Here is a 7,483-nt window from a genome sequence, read left to right on the forward strand (position 1 = left end):
CCAGGCTACAATAGTAATTCATAGCTACATAAAAATGATTTTGGCCTTATCCTGATAAGTGTCTGGTTACGGATAAACACAAACGAGAGGAGTGGACGAAATAGAGATCGAATCGCAACAGAGATAAGATAGGTTCTGAATCAAACCACTGACTTGATAGCACAGCTAATGTTATTCATGGGACATATGGCTAAGTCTAATGTCAAGTTCAGAGAAGAAATATGAATAATACAACCACCACCACCTTGAAACGAAATGGAAATAAGGCAATTAGTATGTAATAAGAGACAAACAATTATGAAACTAACAAATTCATAGGAAAAATAACAATAAAGGGGAGTGACATTATAGACATACCAACTCAATGGATAGAAGAATTTCATAAGAAATAACAACATATACTACTAAATCCATTGAAAGAAAAATGTTGTCGTATGTTATAAGTGTAGCAAATCTGGACATAAATGAAAGCAATGTTCAGGTCAATGTCAGTTGATTAAGGATGTGTGGCTCTGAAAGATGTTAGACAAACCAATGTATGAGACAATAAGACTACCATATTTTAATAAAGTTGATAACGTATTAGTGGCATCCCGAACAGACAAGACTAGCGATCGAAAGTGAGAGATGGTACAAGACTTACCACAATTGTAAGGTGCACCATTAAATCCAAGAAATGAGGAAGCGCTGGACTTATTCTCAAGAGACTTATACTATTCCACCTCAGGGACCACTACCACAGGTCTTGCTTTTGAAGAACGAGAGAGTTCTCCAGCTCAAAGGACGGGTAAATCCAAAGATGTGGTTGTAGAATTTTCAACGATTACGTCCACCAAAATTTGGGATTTTTTTTTTATCCGATTGAAGTCAATGAGTGAATTTTGAAGACCTAAGAGATTTTGAGTATCATGTAGTGCCCGAGAGATCAGTGGGTGACGATGACTACTTTTTAGTTGGACGGGCATGCTAGTCATTACTAACATTTTGAGAGGAATGTATTGGGAAATAGATCATTTGAATGGGTAGACTTCGAGAGGATGTTTCTCAATAGATTTATATCCAAGATTGCTTGAGAAATCAAACACTAGGAGTTTTTGATATTAGTGCAGGGTTATCTATCAATTACAGAGACTAAGATATGATGTTCATAGGTTGTCACGATATGCGCCCGAACTTATCCTGACAAATTTGCAGAAGGCTCGTAGATTCTTTAGAAGACTATAACCCTATGTAAGGGTCAGGAGGTTGATGATTGAGACTATCAATTATAAAAATTGGATGAGTCGAGCTTAGAGGGTAGAGCGAGGGAAGATGGAGTTATAGACCTCTAGTGGGCAAATTCATCGACCTTAGATTTCTTTTCTTCCCATATCAGATCCGGCCAAGAGGCCAATATTCCCTCGATCAGTGTATCCACAATATAAAACTCCTCTAGTACCAAGTTGTAGAGTTCTCCTATCACTAAGTTATAAAGCAGCTGAAATTCCAAATGAACCAACAAGGCAAGTTCAGAGCATGCAGGCTCTAGTTACCAACTGTCTATACCACAAAAACCTACGAAACAAAGATCGTTAACATGTTATGCGTGTGGTCAGGTGAAACATATTAGGAAATAATGCCCTCTATCACAGTCGCAAGTAAGGATTGTGACCCAGGAGAAAGTACCTGTCTCCAACGAAGTTTTGGAAGGTATAGTTTCTAATTATAATGTTAGAACGTGAAGTTTTACTCAATATTGGTTCCTCTAAATTATATAATTCTGTGAAGAGTTTTCACACTTGCTAGAGCTAGAAATAACTGATACAGGTCAAGTAATGAAATTATTTATACCATTGGAAGGCTTTGCGAAGAAAGAATAAGATTTTTGGAAGATCATTTAAGAACTTGCAAAATAGGTATTAGAATAATTATAAAGTACAAAAAGACAAGTGCAATTTGTAAGGCTAGTGAAGTAACTATGTAGAAAGTGAAAATATGTGTGATGTGGACAAGATAAAGTTAAATGAATAAGGTTTAACTGATATTATAATGATATTTAAGTAGTATCTAGTAGGAATTGTAATTTTGGGGGTACAGTAAGAAAGTGTGTCTTGCAGAATGATTCTACCACCGCAACTCGAGCAAACCTTTAATGTGATCAACGTGTCTATGTTGAAGAAATATTTGCCAGATTCTTCACACATGGTTAATTTGCGAGACAATTTATTGGATATGTTTAAAGAAGAAATGTAGTGTCATTCTATTTTGTCAGTTTCGTCTCAACTAGTTAACTCCGACTGATTTCTAGTTGTAGTTCCGTCAAGTGCTGTTCAATTGGTATGCTAGTCTTTATATCAGTAGTCTAGTCAATTATTCTGTATATTACACTAGCAAATAAGCAGGTGTTTATTGTATATCCTTCATGTCGAGAGCTACTTCCCCGAATATCAACGTAGGGAGCCGCGTATCTTTCCTTTCGATTGAAGATGGCTTAACTTTGGGAAGCCTAATGACTAAACTATTAGATGAAGCAGCCCTTGTTTTACGACTCCTTGAATCGATTCTCCTCCTTTAAAAAGATTGATCATCCTTTTCCTTTCATCTTTTATCCTCGATGTCAGCTCTAACTCTATTTTGCCTTCTCCTTTCACGATCGCCTTCCAATAAAGGAATTCATTATTCTCATTCTTGTTACGTGATCAATGCCTTTTACAGACAAACGCTCACTTCGAGACTTCGATCCTGACTCTTTTTCACTCCTCGAAACGAAAAGTACCATAAGTAAAGATTATGACTCCGTAGAAGCAGCGACTACCACTTACCTATGCCCACATCCATCCTAAAGAGAGAAGGTCTGCAATCAAGACATACCCTTCTTATAAGGTAAGGTTCATTTGTTTATACGAGAAATTTTTAGACGAAAAAAAAAAGCTAACTTTAAACCAACTAAACTGCGTTTTGATAATTGATATGTGTGTTCTAAGTGTAAGGATGGTTATAAAGTGTGAGAAGACGAATGCGATTTATAAGACTAGTAATGTAACTATATAGCAAGTAAAGGTATGGGTAATAACTAACACTATATATGGTTGAGTTGAGGAACTGGTGAAATTTGGAAAAGATATCGTACAATTTTGAAATAGCATGTGGTATGTAAAAGAAAAGAGATTTAGTAGAGTATGTATTAGCATTCAGTGGGTCGATGTAAAATGTGGGAAAGAATAATCTTGTGACAATGTTGCATTAATGGTGACTTAATGGAATTGTGAGAAAATAGATCTAGGATTTATCCCCTCGAGCAAGATTTGAAATTATAAAGGTTATGATAGAGATTTTGAGGAAATATCACAATAAGTAGAAAATGTAATATTGAATCGAATATAAGGATAGTGGTGTGTTGCGGTAAGACTATGCATTGAGGAGTAATATTCATAAGAATTATGAGTAAAACATAATAGACGGTGTAATTGGTGAAAGAAGTAAAGATAAAGAATAGAGAAGATGTGAAAGGATTATTGTTGATAGACATTAGTGGGGAAGTGATACAAGGTGAATTGATTGTTATCTTAGGATTATACAAATAATGAACTAGTTGGAATATGAGTTTGAATTAGAGTGACTAATTAATGAATGTGTTAGGTTGACAGAGTATGGGAGACATAAGGTTATGAATTATAAATCAGATTGATTTGGGACTAACAATAGATGGTAATCGAAAATAGGTGTTCTTTATTATATATGTCGTGTTAGTGGAATCGCGACAAAGCTCGATAAAATATGATTTTATTTCGAAGACTTAATTTTTATTAAGGGGGGGGATAATGTAAAATCCCAAATTTTTAATTCGTATCTCGAGAAAAAATAAATAGTTGAATTTTAAGAAAATCTTGAAAGTGGGACTTAGGGGTAAAATTTTAGGATATTTTTTATCATTTTTAATGGAATCTGACCTCACCATTGAATTCAAAATGATCAAAAAACACAGTTTAGCCTGTAAGCACGCTCAAGTGCGAGTCCGAATATAAAAGTTGCAAAATCCTCGATTACCAGGTCGGACCAGGCTAAAATAGTTACTTGTTGGTAGAGAAATAATTGTTAAGATTCGATCATACCATTGGGTTCATAACGAAAAATTATTGAACATAGACTATTTATTTGTCATTTTTGGAGATCAGGAAGTCGAATTATCGTTAAAAACGAAAATAACATCAAGTTTAAGGGTCACCTCAGGCCAAAAATATAAATTTTTATGGAGACATAATTTATAGAAATTGACTGTACCATTAGATCTGGTACAAAAAAGTAAGCGAAATAGAGTATTCATTTGTCAGTTTTGGAGTCCAGATGGTTAAGTTATCGTCGATCAAAATAATTGACAAAATACCGAATTCGTCCCAAATTTTATATAAATAAAAAATTTTAATTTTTTTTATAACTTCGTCTCCACCAACCCACCGAAACAGCCGCGACATACATAAATAAAAAATTCATTTTTTCTTTGATCTTCTACCTCAGATCTCTTACAAACGGCTCGCCGTCGACGACCGCCGCAAAAAGAAAAAAATCCACAGCTTCGACATCTATAAAACCAACCAAGAACTCTTCATTTCATCTTCTCATTTACTTGGTATCATCAAAAATCTGTCATATTTAGATACGAAAATTTTGAAACTTTGACATCGAATTTCGTCCATTTCTGGGTCAAACCATCTTTCGACGCAGAAGAGAGAAACGTTCGCAGCCCGACATCTACAAAACCCACCCACCTTTTTTTTCATTTCACTTTCTTTTTCACCCGATATCGTCAAAAATCAGCCGTACGTATATACGGAGATTTCGTAACTTCGACATCGGATTTCATTCGTTTCGAGGTCAAACCGTCCTCCATCGTAGAAAGGGAAAAGGACGACCACATCGAGATCTTCGAAACCACAGGGCCGATTTTGAAAATCAGCCTCTTCGAAGTTCAGTCCGTCTCGATTTCCGTGCACACGCTTCGATCCTTTTGCCTAGACATTGTAAGGAACTTTCAATTTTTATTAGTAATCGTAGATTGAGAAAATTGCATTTAGGATTTTATCAAAAAAAATTTGATGTATTTTCAAAATATAGAATTCTTTTGTTATTTAAAAATTCACACAAGAAATTGCATGTTTGATATGTTTAATTGTATTTTTTAACAATTATACGTGGGTAGGTATTTTAACAGGTTATTTCCATAAATTGGGTCTTGTGCACTACAGACCCCGTTTTGATATGAAATTTGTATTCTTTTTCATATTATTAATAGAAATAAATTATATAGTTGAAAAATGTGATTTAATATTCAATGAACTAATATTGAGTTGATGAATATCAGAAAATAGATATTTTATTGAAGAGATTGAAAACTGTAAAAATCGGAAAAATGAAAAAGGGTATGAAACGATAAAATGTCAGAGTCACACCCGAGGGGTGATGTCTGCATTTTACGTTGTTGTGTTGTGTGTAAGTTGGTGAACAGATATCTAGGGATAATATTTTTAGTTACATGTTTATTTAAATTTCTGTTAGCGCGAGGCGCTATTTACCTTTCCGTTATGTTATTTATATTAGGCCGAGTGACCACACTTGCATGGTAGGAAACTGGATATCCATTCTCAACCTTATATTGTTAATTTCTCTTTTATTTTCAAATGAAAATCATATATACATGTAACTATTTTGTGAGATGTAAAAGAGTCTGTGAATGCTTAAAGGGATAGTGCGTCATATCATCCAGAGTGGTGTACTATCCTGAGATGTACGGTAGGGACCACCAAGTTCATACGTGGTATAGGACGCGTATGAGAATGGAGTCACAACTGGAATCCAGGTTTATTCCTCTCTATCTTTACCAGTGAAGTTGTAATGTAAAGGTGGTCGTATACGAATGGTTTGTATATTTGGGAATCATATGTGTGGACACGGGATTTCAAATATTCTTCAAACATCCCTCCACTTTGGGTTGTTTTGGAGTCGCCACCATTCAAATTCGGAAAGGGGTGTGAATGGTCACCCGAAATTATTTTTCTTTGAAAAGCATGTCATTTAGACGTTTGATGACTCACGTATGGATAGAGCACATTCGGTCCAACCTTTGATTCAAAGGTAAGGGGGTCCATTTATGGAGTAGGGAAGGTGTTAGGCACCCTATTCCATCCACGTAATGTGGTAACCTCGGATTCGGTTTTTTTGAAATAAAAAAAAAATGAAATTAAAAAAAAAACATTTGATATTGCCCTCAAGTGTGAGGGGCTTTCGATATAGGTTCAAATCATTGAGGGCACCCTTATAAGAAGGGGCCCTTTGGTGATTTAGACCATAGTGGTGTGTGCAAATGTGTAGAGAAAGGGAGAGTAGAAGAGGGAAGTTGGGGGGTGTCCTTTTGTCAAACCCACCTTGACCTTCCTTGACTTCCTTTGACTTTCTTTGATTTCTTTTTCCTTGCTTGACTTGTTGGAGAGAAGGTTAAGAGTTGAGAGTTGAGAGTTGAGAGTTGGGTGTTGAGAGTAGAGTAGGAGTAGAGAGTTGAGGTGAGTTGTAGTTTTTTAGAGGTTTTTTGTCAAATTTCATTAAGTCTTGTGAGGGGAGAATGGATGGGTTTTTATAGAAGTTGGAGGGTTATTTTAGGGGTATAATGGGGTTGAAGGCTTGAGAAGTGATAGAATGGTATTGGGTTTAAGAGAAGGGTGGGTTGTATTTGATGGAAGTTAGAGGGTATTTAGGGAGGGGGGGTTAACTGGGTTGTTTTACACCCAAATGGGTTGGATCTTTCAACCCATTTGGGTTGAGTGTTAGATGGAGGAGAATTGATGAGAGTGGTTGAGATGATGAGATTGTTTAAAAGGAGGTAATTAATTGGTGGTTGTGATTAGGTGGTGTTTGGTTTAAGAGAATGGGAGGATTTAAGAGGGTGGTTGATGATATTTTGGGAGGGTAAGGGAGATGATGACATGTGTCAAAGTGGGTGGAAATTAAGGGTGGAGATGAGTTGATGGGTGTAGGTGTAGGTTTTAGAGATGGGTTTTGTAGGAAAATGATGAAAGTAGATTAGGGGAGGGTGATAGGTTATAGTGTTTGATTTGAGAGAATGGATAGGTTAGGTTAGGGTAGAGTTATGGTTGAATAATTTTTTTGGGGGGAAGTAATGGAGTTTGGTGGTTGGATGAAGGAGGTGGAAGGGGGTAATGACATGTGTCATTTGGGTGATTGGTTGTGATGTTGGGCTTGGGTAGAGAATTGGGTTTGGTTTGAATGATTTGGGCTTGGGTAGAGAATTAGGTTTGGGTTGACTGGGCTTAGACTTGGGTTGAGTTGGGTTTAGAAGGATGGTAAGAGATTTGGTCCGTGGGCCACGTGAAAAGCCCCGGGCAATTTATTGAAAACAAGATGACAAAATTTATTGGATTTTTTTAGGTTTGGGCTTCGGAGCCCATTTCGATTTTTACGATTTTTTAGGCATTTTGCATCGAGGGCCTGATCA

Source organism: Akebia trifoliata, unplaced genomic scaffold (genome assembly GCF_017979445.1).
Source record: "Akebia trifoliata isolate Shusen 1 unplaced genomic scaffold, ASM1797944v1 Contig01333, whole genome shotgun sequence".
Classification (NCBI taxonomy): Eukaryota; Viridiplantae; Streptophyta; class Magnoliopsida; order Ranunculales; family Lardizabalaceae; genus Akebia; species Akebia trifoliata.